This window comes from Saccostrea echinata, unplaced genomic scaffold (genome assembly GCF_033153115.1).
Source record: "Saccostrea echinata isolate AGI-Se365-2 ecotype Australia unplaced genomic scaffold, CSIRO_AGI_Sech_v1 ptg000053l, whole genome shotgun sequence".
Taxonomy (NCBI): Eukaryota; Metazoa; Mollusca; class Bivalvia; order Ostreida; family Ostreidae; genus Saccostrea; species Saccostrea echinata.
The window spans coordinates 2,323,204-2,337,597 of NW_026889802.1; the positions used below are offsets into that span (position 1 = coordinate 2,323,204).

At 37.6% G+C, this 14,394-nt stretch overlaps 1 protein-coding gene across 1 annotated transcript in view; it reads left to right on the forward strand.

The window, feature by feature from the left end:
• Positions 1–5,018: 5,018 nt before the first annotated feature.
• LOC133204393 (polycystin-2-like) overlaps positions 5,019–14,394 on the forward strand; it is a 271,638-nt gene continuing 262,262 nt past the window's right edge. The window contains exon 1 of the mRNA XM_061340115.1: positions 5,019–5,030. The gene's annotated coding sequence lies outside the window, so the exon portion shown is untranslated. The remainder of the gene's footprint in view (positions 5,031–14,394) is intronic.

Below are 14,394 nucleotides of genomic sequence, written 5' to 3' on the forward strand. Positions count from 1 at the left end.
CAGCTGTTGTAGATTGTAATTAATATTACATAATTCTATAAGGTCAGAACAATGAGAACATATATGTAAATATATTGTATTGTTGAAGGAACAATTTGTATGACTTTAAATATAAATTCTTTTTCAGATAGTCAATGTATCATAATTAAATGATGTTTGCAATAATAAAAATGTTTGACAATATTATAATAACAAGAGGCCCATGGGCCACATCGCTCACCTGTGCACATTGGCAAGGCAGAAGCACAAATCAATTCAGTATTGAAAAAAAATTTGGGGGGGGGGGGGGTGCTTGAATTTTAAACTACTTGATGATGCTTCCATGTCAATATAACAAATGGTTTTGTTGTACTTGAGAAGATTTTTAAAAAAATTTCCCATATATTCCTTTGTAAAAATTTTATCCCCCATTGTGGCTCCTCCCTATCCTAGGGGTCATCATTTGAACAAACTTGAATCTACACTACCTGAGGATACTTCCATATCAATATGACTAAACATAGCTTTTCTGTTCTTGAGAAGAAATTTTTTTCTATATGTTCTTATGTAAAACTTTCGATCCCCCTATTGGGCCCCACCCTACCCTCGGGGGTCATCATTTGAACAAAATTGAATTTACACTACCTGAGGATGCTTCCATATCAAAATGACTAAACATGGTTTTCAGTTCTTGAGAAGAACATATTTTCCTATATGTTCCTATGTAAAATTTTCGATCCCCCATTATAGCCCATCCCTATCCCCTGGGGTCATCATTTTAACAAACTTGAATCTACACTACCTGAGGATGCTTCCATATCAAAATGACTAATCATGGCTTTGCAGTTCTTCATCAGAAGATATCTTCCTATACATTTCCATTTCAGACTTTTATCCTCCATTGTAGCCCCACCCTAACCCAGGGGGTCATGATTTGAACAAATTTGAATCTACACTACCTGAGGATACTTCCACACAAATATGATTAATCAGGGCTTTGCTGTTCCTGAGAAGAAGATTTTTCCTATATATTTCTATGTAAAACTTTGATCCTCCATTGTGGCCCCGCCCTACCCCCGGGGGTCAGGATTTGAACAAACTTGAATCTACACTACCTGAGGATACTTCCACATAAATATGATCAATCAGGACTTTCCTGTTCCTGAGAAGAAGATTTTTAAGGATTTTTCCTATATATTTCTATGTAAAACTTTGATCCTCCATTGTGGCCCCGCCCTACCCCCGGGGGTCATGATTTGAACAAACTTGAATCTACACTACCTGAGGATGCTTCCATATAAATATGACTCATCATGGCTTTGTTGTTCTTGAGAAGAAGATTTTTAAAGGTTTTTCCTATATATTTCTATGTAAAACTTTGATCCTCCACTGTGGCTCTGCCCTACCCCCAGGGGTCAAGATTTGAACAAACTTGAATCTACACTACCTGAGGATGCTTTCATATGAGTTTCATCTTCCCTGGCTTTGTGGTTCTTGAGAAGAAGATTTTTAAAATATGCTATTAATTTTTCACTAATTCTTTATTATCTCCCCTTGAAAGAGGGCGTGGCCCTTCATTTGAACAAACTTAAATCCCCTTCACCCAAGGATACTTTGTGGCAAGTTTGGTTGAAATTGGCCCAGTGGTTCTTGAGAAGAAGTCGAAAATGTGAAAAGTTTACAGACGGACGGACGGACGGACAGACAGACAGACGTACAGACGGACTACAGACAAAATGTGATCAGAAAAGCTCACTTGAGCCTTCGGCTCAGGTGAGCTAAAAATAAATATTAAATAAATAAACTTGGTCTTTAAGCTAACAAGTTACAAGAGATTAGTGTGTGGTTGAACAAAGTTTGTTGACCTGAATTTTATAATGATGAGTATTGGGAGAAGATGGTATTTTTAGCTGCAATGGTGATGGTCTAGGAAATGATAACGACTGCATTTCCCAATACTTGAAAGAACTGAAGCAGGAGCGTATACACTTGGGATAGGGGAATATCCCAAGTGTAATACGTCACTGCGAAAGTGATGACGTCATTATCCTCAGAGCTGTACCAATGATATTGAATACTGAAGATGAGTATGGTAGACTGGCATTGGCGGTTCAGTGTATCAATGATTTTACCACACCCACCCCACCCCTATGTATGCTTTCTTGTCTTTGGTTCATGATAACGACTACATTTCCCAATACTTGAAAGAACTGAAGCAGGAGCGTATACACTTGGGATAGGGGAAATTGCCCATTGTGGCCCCACCCTACCCCAAGGGGTCATGATTTGATACCAAATTGAATCTGCACTACCTGAGGATGAATCCACATCAATATGACTAATTGTGACTTTGTTGTTCTTGAGAAGAAGATTTCTCAAGATTTTTTTCTATATATTTCTATGTAAAACTTTGATCCCCCATTGTGGCCCCACCCTATCCCTGGGGGTCATGATTTGTACAAACTTTAATCTACACTACCTGAGGATGATTCCATATCAATATGACTAATTGTGGCTTTCTTGTTCTTGAGAAGAAGATTTTTAAAGAATTTTTTCTATATATTCCTACGTAAAATTTTGATCCCCCATTGTGGCCCCACCCTACCCCCCGGGGGTCATGATTTGTACAAACTTGAATCTACATTACCTGAGATGATTCCATATTAATATGACTAATTGTGGCTTTGTTGTTTTTGAGAAAAACAATTTCAAGATTTTTCCTACATATTTCTACGTAAAACTTTGATCGCCCATTGTGGCCCCACCCTACCCCCGGGGGTCATTATTTAAACAAACTTGAATCTGCACTACCTGAGGATAATTCCATATCAATATGACTAATTGTGGCTTTGTTGTTTTTGAGAAGAAGATTTTTAAAGATTTTTTTTCTATATATTTCTATGTAAAACTTTGATCCCCCATTGTGGCCCAACCTTCCCCCGGGGGTCATGATTTGAACAAACTTGAATCTACACTACCTGAGGATGATTCAGTATCAATATGACTAATCGTGGCTTAGTTTGTTCTTGAGGAGAAGATTTTTAAAGATTTATTCCTATATATTCCTATGTAAAACTTTGATCCCCCATTGTGGCCCCACCCTACCCCAGGGGGTCATGATTTGAACAAACTTGAATCTACACTATGTAATGAAGGTCTCACATAAGTTTCAACTTTTACAGCCCAGTGGTTCTTGAGAAGAAGATTTTTAAAAGATACCACCAAATTTTCACTAATTCTTAATTATCTCCCCTTGAAAGAGGGTGTGGCCCTTCATTTGAACAAACTTGAATCCCCTTTACTCAAGGATGCTTTGTGGCAAGTTAAGTTGAAATTGGCCCAGTGGTTTTGGAGAAGAAGTCGAAAATGTGAAATGTTTACAGACGGACTGACAGACAGCTAGACAGACGGACAGACAGGCAGATGGACAGACGGACAACGGACAAAATGTGATCAGAAAAGCTTACTAGCCTTCGGCTCAGGTGAGCTAAAAAGGCAAATTGTGTGTTTGGGGGGGTTGGAGACAAAATTGATTGGGTATAGCTTTTCAAGAAGGATTTTTGCCTAATCAAATACTATGAAAGAAGTTTGCACATTTTGATATATTCATTAAAAACGCTTAGTACTAAAATAATATTATTTGTTGTTGAGAAAATAAATTTAAGAAGTTCAATTATGGGCCAAAAAAATATATCCCCTCTTTTATCAAAACCTAATTTACATCATTAATTAAATTCTGTTATTTCAGACTGGTAATGAAATAAGTAAAGGAAATACCTATAAGAGGCTCATAGGTCACATGGTCCCCTGAGCATTTTATGCTCGATTTGACGAAATACATGTACTGTGTAAATTATAGAATTATTTCGACTTTTTCCTTGGTAAGCCCAATATGAAGGAGTGTGCATTTAGAGGCAAACACCTCAATGCAGTTAATACTGTCTCATGACAGCATCTAGTTTACAACTGCTGACGATGATAAGGTCAAGACAGGTAAAAAATATAGTCTGAAGCAAAATCATACCCCACTTGGCATAAATCCGCTATTACAGCATACGTTTGAAAATAGAGCCTAAAATATTTTTTCTTATGACCTATCTCAAGTGTATTGGTGCTACCATACGCATTGTTTAAATTATGTCAACAGAAGTCACATATCTAATTTGGAATTTTTGGCCTTTATAATGACATTTCCGTTGAGGTCACGACCCTAGGACCTGTTATTCAAAATGGTGCCGGATAAACATCGGCACTTTGAACAAGATGTAAACAATCAATAAAGGCATGATTTTTCTAAACTCTCAAATCATTTGAAAGAAAAGAGGCCCATGGGCCACAACACTCACCTGAGTAACTTTGGCCCTGCTGTTCTTCACCTGATTTCCTACGCTGTTATACCTTTTGAGGCCCCGTCCTTCCCCCCTCCCCCCCCCTCCCCGTGGTCATGATATGAACAATTTAGAATCTAGACTACCCCAGGATGCTTCCACATAAGTTTCAGCTTTTCTGGCCCAGTGGTTCTTGAGAAGAAGATTTTTACTACATATTTCAATGTAAAACTTGAATTCCCTACTGTGCCCCCCCCCCAACCCCTGGAGTCCTGATTTGATTAATTTAGAATCTAAACTACCCCAGGATGCTTCTACATAAGTTTCAGCTTTTCTGGCCCAGTGGTTCTAGAGAAGAAGATTTTTAAAGATTTTTCCTATATATTTCAATGTAAAACTTGGATTCGCTAATGTGGCCCCACCCTACCCCTAGGGGTCATGATTTGAACAATTTAGAATCTACACTACCACAGGATGCTTCCACATAAGTTTCAACTTTTCTGACCCAGTGGTTCTTGAGAAGAATATTTTTAAAGATTTTTACTACATATTTCAATGTAAAACTTGGATTCACTACTGTGGCCCAGACCTACCCCCGGGGGTCATGATCTGAACAATTTAGAATCTACATTACCCCAGGATGATTCCACATAAGTTTCAGCTTTTCTAACCCAGTGGTTCTAGAAAAGAAGATTTTTAAAGATATTTTCTGCATATTTCAATGTAAAACTTGGATTTCCTATTGTGGCCCGGCCCTACCCCCAGGGTTCATGATTTGATGAATTTAGAATCTACATTATCCCAGGATGCTTCTACATAAGTTTCAGCTTTTCTGGCCCAGTGGTTCTTGAGAAGAAGATTTTAAAAATTTTTACTACATATTTCAATGTAAAACTTGGATTCACTACTGTGGCCCAGACCTACCCCCGGGGGTCATGATATGAACAATTTAGAATCTACACTACCACAGGATGCTTCCACATAAGTTTCAACTTTTCTGACCCAGTGGTTCTTGAGAAGAAGATTTTTAAAGATATTTTCTACATATTTCAATGTAAAACTTGGATTCCCTATTGTGGCCCTGCCCTACCCCCAGGGGTCATGATTTGAACAATTTAGAATCTACACTACCCCAGGATACTTCCACATAAGTTTCAGCTTTTCTGGCTCAGTGGTTCTAGAGAAGAAGATTTTTAAAGATATTTTCTACATAATTCAATGTAAAACTTGGATTTCCTATTGTGGCCCCGCCCTACCCCCAGGGTTCATGATTTGATGAATTTAGAATCTACACTATCCCAGGATGCTTCCGCATAAGATTCAGCTTTTCTGGCCCAGTGGTTCTTGAGGAGAAGATTTTTTAATGACCCCACCCAATTTTTGCCTTTTCTTGATTATCTCCCCTTTAAAGGGGGCTTAGCCCTTCATTTTAACAATTTAAACTCCCCTTCACCCAAGGATGTTTGTACCAAGTTAGGTTAAAATTGGCCCAGTGGTTCTTGAGAAGAAGTTGAAAATCTGAAAAGTTTACAGACGGACGGACAGATGGACGGACGGATGGACGACAGACGACGGGTGATCAGAAAAGCTCACTTGAGCTTTCAGCTCAGGTGAGCTAAACAAGAGGCCCATGGGCCACATCTCTCACCTGAGCACATTGGCTAGGCAAAGGCACAAATCAGTTCAGCATTGAAAAGATAAAGGGGGGGCGGGGGCTTCAATTTTTGACTACCTGATGATGCTTCCATGTTAATTTAACAAGAGGCCCATGGGCCACATCGCTCACCTGAGCACACTGGCTAGACTAAGGCACAAATCAGTTCAGTAATGAACGGGGGGGGGGGGGGGGGGGGGGGGGGGGGGGGGTGCTTGAATTTTAAACTACCTGACGATGCTTTCATGTCAATATAACAAATGAATTTGTTGTACTTGAGAAGATTTTAAAAGAATTTTCCCATTTATTCCTTTGTAAAAATTTGATCCCCCATTGTAGCTCCTCCCTATCTCAGAGGTCATCATTTGAACAAACTTGAATCTTCATTACCCGAGGATGCTTCCATATCAATAAGACTAACATAGCTTTTCTGTTCTTGAGAAGAAATTTTTTTTCTATATGTTCTTATGTAAAACTTTCGATCCCCCATTGGGCCCCACCCTAACCCCGGGGGTCATGATTTGAACAAACTTGAATCTACACTACCTGGGGATGCTTCCATATAAATTTGACTCATCATGGCTTTACTGTTCTTGAGAAGAAGATTTTTCCTATATATTTCTATGTAAAACTTTGATCCTCTATTGTGGCCCCGCCCTACCCCCGGGAGCCATGATTTGAACAAAATTGAATCTACACTTCCTGAGGATACTTCCATATAAATATGACTCTTCATGACTTTACTGTTCTTGAAAAGAAGATTTTTAAAGATTTTTCCTATATATTTCTAAGTAAAATTTGGATCCTCCATTGTGGCCCCGCCCTACCCCCGGGAGCCATGATTTGAACAAAATTGAATCTACACTTCCTGAGGATGCTTCCATATAAATATGACTCTTCATGACTTTACTGTTCTTGAAAAGAAGATTTTTAAAGATTTTTCCTATATATTTCTATGTAAAATTTGGATCCTCCATTGTGGCCCCGCCCTACCCCCGGGGGTCAGGATTTGAACAAACTTGAATCTACACTACCTGAGGATGCTTCTGTATAAATATGACTCTTCATGGCTTTACTGTTCTTGAGAAGAAGATTTTTAAAGATTTTTCCTATATATTTCTATGTAAAACTTTGATCCTCCATTGTGGCCCCGCCCTACCCCCGGGGGTCATGATTTGAACAAATTTGAATCTACACTACCTGGGGATGCTTCCATATAAATATGACTCTTCATGGCTTTACTGTTCTTGAGAAGAAGATTTTTAAAGATTTTTCCTATATATTTCTATGTAAAACTTTGACCCTCCATTGTGGCCCCGCCCTACCCCCGGGGGTCATGATTTGAACAAACTTGAATATACACTACCTGGGGATGCTTCCATATGAGTTTCATCTTTCCTGGCCCTGTGGTTCTTCAGAAGAAGATTTTTTAAAGATGCTATTCATTTTTCACTAATTCTTAATTATCTCCCCTTGAAAGAGGGTGTGGCCCTTCATTTGAACAAACTTGAATCCCCTTCACCCAAGGATGCTTTGTGGCAAGTTTGGTTGAAATTGGCCCAGTAGTTCTGGAGAAGAAGTCGAAAATGTGAAAAGTTTACAGACAGACAGACAGACGGACTACAGACAAAATGTGATCAGAAAAGCTCACTTGAGCTTTCAGCTCAGGTGAGCTAACAAATGGCTTCGTTGTACTTGAGAAGATTTTAAAAGAATTTTCCCATATATTCCTAAGTAAAAATTTGATCCCCCATTGTGGCTCCTCCCTATCCCAGGGGTCATCATTTGAACAAACTTAAATCTATATTACCTGAGGATGCTTCCATATCAATAAGACTAAACATAGCTTTTCTGTTCTTCAGAACAAATTTTTTCTATGTGTTCTTATGTAAAACTTTTGATCCCCCCATTAGGCCCCACCCTACTCGGGGGTCATCATTTGAACAAAATTGAATCTACACTGAGGATGCTTCCATATCAATATGACTAAACATAGCTTTTCTGTTCTTGAGAAGAAATATTTTTCCTATATGTTCTTATGTAAAATTTTTGATCCTGCATTGTGGCCCGACCCTATCCCCGGGGGGTCATCATTGTAACAAACTTGAATCTACACTACCTGAGGATGTTTCCATATCAAAATGACTAATCATGGCTTTGCAGTTCTTCATCAGAAGATATTTTCCTATATATTTATATTTAAGACTTTGATCCTCCATTGTGGCCCCACCCTACCCCCGGGGGTCATGATTTGAACAAAATAGAATCTACACTACCTGAGGATGCTTCCATATAAATATGACCAAAAAGGCCTTGGCTGTTTCTGAGAGGAAGATTTTTAAAGATTTTTCCTAAATATTTCTATGTAAAACTTTGATAGTCCATTTTGGCCCCGCCCTACCCCCGGGGATAATGATTTGAACAAACTTGAATCTACACTACCCGAAGATGCTTCCATATAAATATGACTCATCATGGCTTTGCTGTTCCGGAGGAGAAGATTTTTAAAGGTTTCTCCAATATATTTCTATGTAAAACTTTGATCCTCCATTGTGGCCCCGCCCTACCCCCGAGGGTCATGGTTTGAAAAAACTTGAATTTACACTCCCCCTGGATGCTTCCATATAAATATGACTCATCATGGCTTTGCTGTTCTTGAGGAGAAGATTTTTAAAGGTATTTCCTATATATTTCTATGTAAAACTTTGATCCTCCATTGTGGCCCCGCCCTACCCCCGGGGGTCATGATTTGAACAAACTTGAATCTACACTACCTGAGGATGCTTCCATATAAATATGACTCATCATGGCTTTGCTGTTCTTGAGAAGAAGATTTTTAAAGGTTTTTCCTATATATTTCTATGTAAAACTTTGATCCTCCACTGTGGCCCTGCCCTACCCCCAGGGGTCAAGATTTGAACAAACTTGAATCTACACTACCTGAGGATGCTTCCACATGAGTTTCATCTTTCCTGGCCCTGTGGTTCTTGAGAAGAAGATCTTTAAAAGATGCTATTGATTTTTCACTAATTCTTTATTATCTCCCCTTGAAAGAGGGTGTGGCCCTTCATTTGAACAAACTTGAATCCCCTTCACCCAAGGATATTTTGTGGCAAGTTTGGTTGAAATTGGCCCAGTAGTTCTGGAGAAGAAGATGAAATTGTGAAAAGTTTACAACGACGCCGACGACAGACAACGGACAAATTTTGATCAGAAAAGCTCAGTTGAGCCTTTGGCTCAGGTGAGCTAAAAAGTATTTATGTCTAAGGTATGACTTACGAAATGAAACAGTATTTCAAATTTATTTACAAAACGGACACAATCAAATTAGGGTAACGACTTATGGACCTCCGAGGATATGTACTGCAGTATTATAGCAATAACAAGAACTTGTCTTTTTCCCCAATCATGTATGAGCTCTTACACCTTTCTTCTCCCATTTTATGTAGTATATTACATCCATGTTTTGTAAAATAAAAAAAATTAATGTAACAACTGATAACTGATGTAAAAGTAAACTGCGATTGTTGTACAATTCAATCAATGTTACTCTAACTGCCAAGCTTGTCATGATTTGAACAAGAGATTTTCAATTGTTTGCATGTAATTAAACAGAACGATATTTCTTACAGACACCAAAGACTTACCTTCAATAAGAATATGTCACATTAATCCATAGAAGGGAAACTTGTGTTTTAGTCCATTCATATGTACTCTGGTCTGTTGATATCGCCCTCCTCTAGATAGCGTTATCTCAGTCCAACTGATAACATACCACACTCCCAGCTTCCTGGTATTGACCTTAAAGATTTCCAGAAATTCAAGTCGATCACAACAATTTCTTATCAAGCATAATTACTGAAGGTGCAACAAAATAGTACTTTACTTTCTAAAATAATCTTGTGAAACATAACCTTTACAGGCTAAAATCTAATAATTCATTCGTGCAAGTTTTTAAACTTTCCTTTTAATACTCTATCGTGCAATTTCCATGATTTCTGCAGCTTGACTTTTTTTTTTTTTCTATTTTAAAGCTTAATCAGTTAGCAAGAATTTATATTACTCCTGAAACTTTTCAAGCATTATGTTCTACAGATTGAATAAAGTCTATAACTAACACCAACTATCAAAAAAAAATATATATATATATATTTTTTTTTACAGTTTTTCTGTTTATTTTGATGCAGCAAAAATTGCAAAACACTGCAGTACGTATTATCAAAATACAAGTTTTACTGTAATGTACTGTCGTTCAATTGAAACAATAGGCCTTGATGACCACCCATCAGTATCACAACTCAAGCTGTGATTAATTATAAAGAGGTCCATGGGCTTTGTCAGTCAGCTAAGTACCATGAATTTCTCAGGTTATGGCCACTTTAGCGCCACCCAGGGTTTTAACTCCTTACTCATGCAACATATTTTAAAGTTTTGTAAGGACCAGGTTTACATTGTCTTAAGCATGCCACTTGTCAACAAGAAGTTCAGAAGTAAACAAACTTTCTGAGAGCATTGCATAAGAAATAAGGTTTAGTGTTCATAATAGTTTACAATTTGCCTTTTAAATTCTATGAGTGAGTGCATGATGATTTCCAAAGATGAAATATATTTCAATTTATGACCAACTTAGGCTTTCCCTGGGCAGGAACAATGGACCCAGTTATCATCTGGAAAATGTTATTTGCATTGTATGCATTTCTGACCTGTACCTTTGACTTTTTGATCTCAAAAACAACAGATGTCTTCTTTCAAACATTTTTGGAGTTTTAATATTAAGTACCAAGGCTTTTCAAAGTGACATCTGGAAATGAGCATGAACACACATACAAAATGTTTCAATTTCTTAAAGCTGAACATGATTCGTAAAAGCAATGTGTCCGCCATTTTTGTTCGGATTCTCGCTATATCTGAGGACCCCTATATAAAGGGCCTGACTTGGACACTGTTTAGTATGATCAGTCGACACCGGTGTAGACGGACGTATGCTATACATCACTCGGTAGCGAAAAAATAACTGTAATACCTCGTCTAATGCAGGAAAGTAAGATACAAAAGAAACTTACAGTTATAGTAGTTATGGTCAGTGCAGTATACAAACAAACACAGATACACGTAACTACAATAAAATGTAAACAAAGGTAATGCAAGATAACCAGCACGAACACGGGTCGCCATTCCACGCGATACCCGTGACAATAAAGCAGTCAGGTGTAACGAATGCGAAGAGTATACCCTGGTGTTCATGCATCGTAGATATGATATCGAAAATGGCGTATGCCTATTTACGAGTCGTGTTCAGCTTTAATTACCTTGATCTTTAATCTTTGATCTCAAAATCAAAATGGGTCTTTTTAGGCCTTGGGGAGTTGTGATATATTTACATCCACTGAATATTATTTCCTTTATTTTTATAAAAACAATTGCCGTTAATCAGTCCATAAACAACACTAAGCAAGCCACCTGCATAGATTTCTTAAGCAACGGCTGTTCAATCAATTATGCATACAATGATATACACATCTAACAAATTTAATTTACTTTGAATGTTTTTTTTTTAAATGATTTAAATATAAACAATAAAATATCTTTCTTTGTTTGTTAGTACGGGAATTAACATCGCAGCTATTGCAGAAAAAATTCACATAACCGGGTTATGTATTTTTTCTGCAACAGCTGCGACATTAATTCCCGTACTAACAACCAAAGAAAGCATTTTATTGTTTAAATATAAAATTTCCTTGCAAAAGGTCAAAGCCTTCTGATACCACATGGAAACAAAAATGTTACAGACAGACAGATGAGTGCAAAGACAGACCCAAATTATTAAATATTCCATAATTTTGGAGAAAGCGGGGGGAAACATTTAATGCATTTTCCATGCTCATTATAACCAAGGTATGAAAGTATGACAAAAAACACTTTTCTGTGGAAAATTCTTTTTGGCAAAAATCATTCTACAATTTCAAAAAGAAATGTGATATTCTTGGTGTATGAAACCCAAGCAATAAAAATCCTGAGTATCAATTTTTTCTTTGAGACTAACATGCTAACCACTACATTATACTTACGCTATATAAAAATATCGACATTTACGAGGGGCATTTGAAAAGTTTTGAGAACTGGTTGATAAAATATTAACCATTTAACGGAAATTACTGAATTTGATATCATTGGGCAGATCACAAAAATATACACATATTGTGACGTCACTTTGTAATTTTTATAACGTAATAACTCCAAAAATGACGTCAGAATCTCGAATGTCTAGCATACTGATCATAAAAATGACGTAACAAGAGACACAATTTCTGTGAAGTAAAATTTAAAAGTCCAGTTTTGTTCATTACTCGGATGCACGCTAACAGACACATCTGCCAGCTGGAAGAATATTTACTTAGACTACAGTCTATCATATGGACTTATATTCAGGAGCTCCTATAGTTCTGAGATGGTTTAAGAATGTGTCAAACATATCCTGTTATTATCGAATCTCGCACAAAATATTGGGTATAAAAGACGTTGCTGTGAGAAAATCACAAAGTTGACAATCACAGGAGAATAGTGGATGGTGTTACAGAGTTTGCTGGCATTAATTTGTCAGGTGTTTTAACCAATTTTGCGGGAACGATTAAAGCTCAAGAGAGGTTAAGCTAAGGGTGTCCTATATTTTCTTGTAAAAACCAAAATAGCGCCGGTGTAGTTCTGACCCCACTGTAAATCGATATGTTCGAACTTTTTAAAATCTTGGAAAATAAATAAGATTGTACATGGTAATGGAACTCAGATGTATTTTTTTGAGTCGAAAGTCAAAAAGAATAGTGAATTTTGGATCGCCGAAGTTGAAATAATATGAAAAAATACGCACAGAAACAAGTCCGAGGAAGACTTTTGTACGTCTTATTCGTAAACGGTAAGGGTCCTGATACTCAAGATACATTAGTGGAAAACAGCATTATTACACATCAGTTTTATATAGAATATCTTTTATTTAATATAGTGGAGAGCTAAATAATTGACTGAGAATCCAGCTATGTCATATAAATAACAAGAGGCCCATGGGCCACATCGCTCACCTGAGTAACTTTGGTCATGCTGTTCTTTACCAGATTTCCCCCCTTGTAATACCTATTGTGCCCCCCCCCCCATCCCCGGGGTCATGATTTGAACACTTCAGAATCTACACTACCCCAGGATGCTTCCACACAACTTTCAGCTTTTCTGGTCCAATGGTTCTTGAGAAGAAGATTTTTAATGATTTTTTTCCTATACATTTCAATGTAAAACTTGGATTCACTATTGTGGCCCCGCCCTTCCACCGGGGGTCCTGATTTGAACAATTTAGAATCAACACTACCCGAGAATGCTTCCACATAAGTTTCACCTTTTCTGGCCCAATGGTTCTTGAGAAAAAGATTTTTAAAGATTTTTCCTATATATTTCAATGTAAAACTTGGATTCCCTATTGTGGCCCCCGCCCTACCCCCGGTGGTCCAGATTTGAACAATTTAGAATCTACACTACCCCAGGATACTTCCACATAAGTTTCAGCTTTTCTGATCCAGTGGTTCTTGAGAAGAAGATTTTTAAAGATTTTTCCTATATATTTTAATGTAAAACTTGGATTCCCTATTGTGTCTCCGCCCTACCCCTGAAGTCAAGATTTGAACAATTTAGAATCTACACTACTTGAGAATGCTTCTACATAAGTTTCAGCTTTTCTGGCCCAGTCACTGGTTCTTGAGAAGATCTTTAAAGGTTTTTCCTACATATTTCAACGAGAAACTTGGATTCCCTATTGTGCCCCCCCCAGCCCCTGGAGTCCTGATATGAACAATTTAGAATCTACACTACCACAGGACGCTTCCACATAAGTTTCAGCTTTTCTGGCCCAGTGGTTCTTGAGAAGAAGATTTTTAAAGATTTTTCCTATATATTTTAATGTAAAACTTGGATTCCCTATTGTGGCTCCGCCCTACCCCCCGAGGGTCAAGATTTGAAAAATTTAGAATCTACACTACTTGAGAATGCTTCTACATAAGTTTCAGCTTTTCTGGCCCAGTCACTGGTTCTTGAGAAGAAGATTTTTAATGATTTTTCCTATATAATTCAATGTAAAACTTGGATTCACTATTGTGCCCCCCCCCCCCTCCACCCTCTGGAGTCCTGATTTGAACAATTTAGAATCTACACTACCCCAGGATGCTTCCACATAAGTTTCAGCTTTTCTGGCCCAGTGGTTCTTGAGAAGAAGGTTTTTTAATGACCCCACCCTATTTTTGTCTTTTCTTGATTATATCCCCTTATAAGGGGACTTGGTCCTTTATTTTAACAATTTAAACTCCCCTTCACCCAAGGATACTTTGTACCAAGTTAGGTTAAAATTGGCCCAGTGGTTCTTGAGAAGAAGTTGAAAATCTGAAAAGTTTTTCAGAC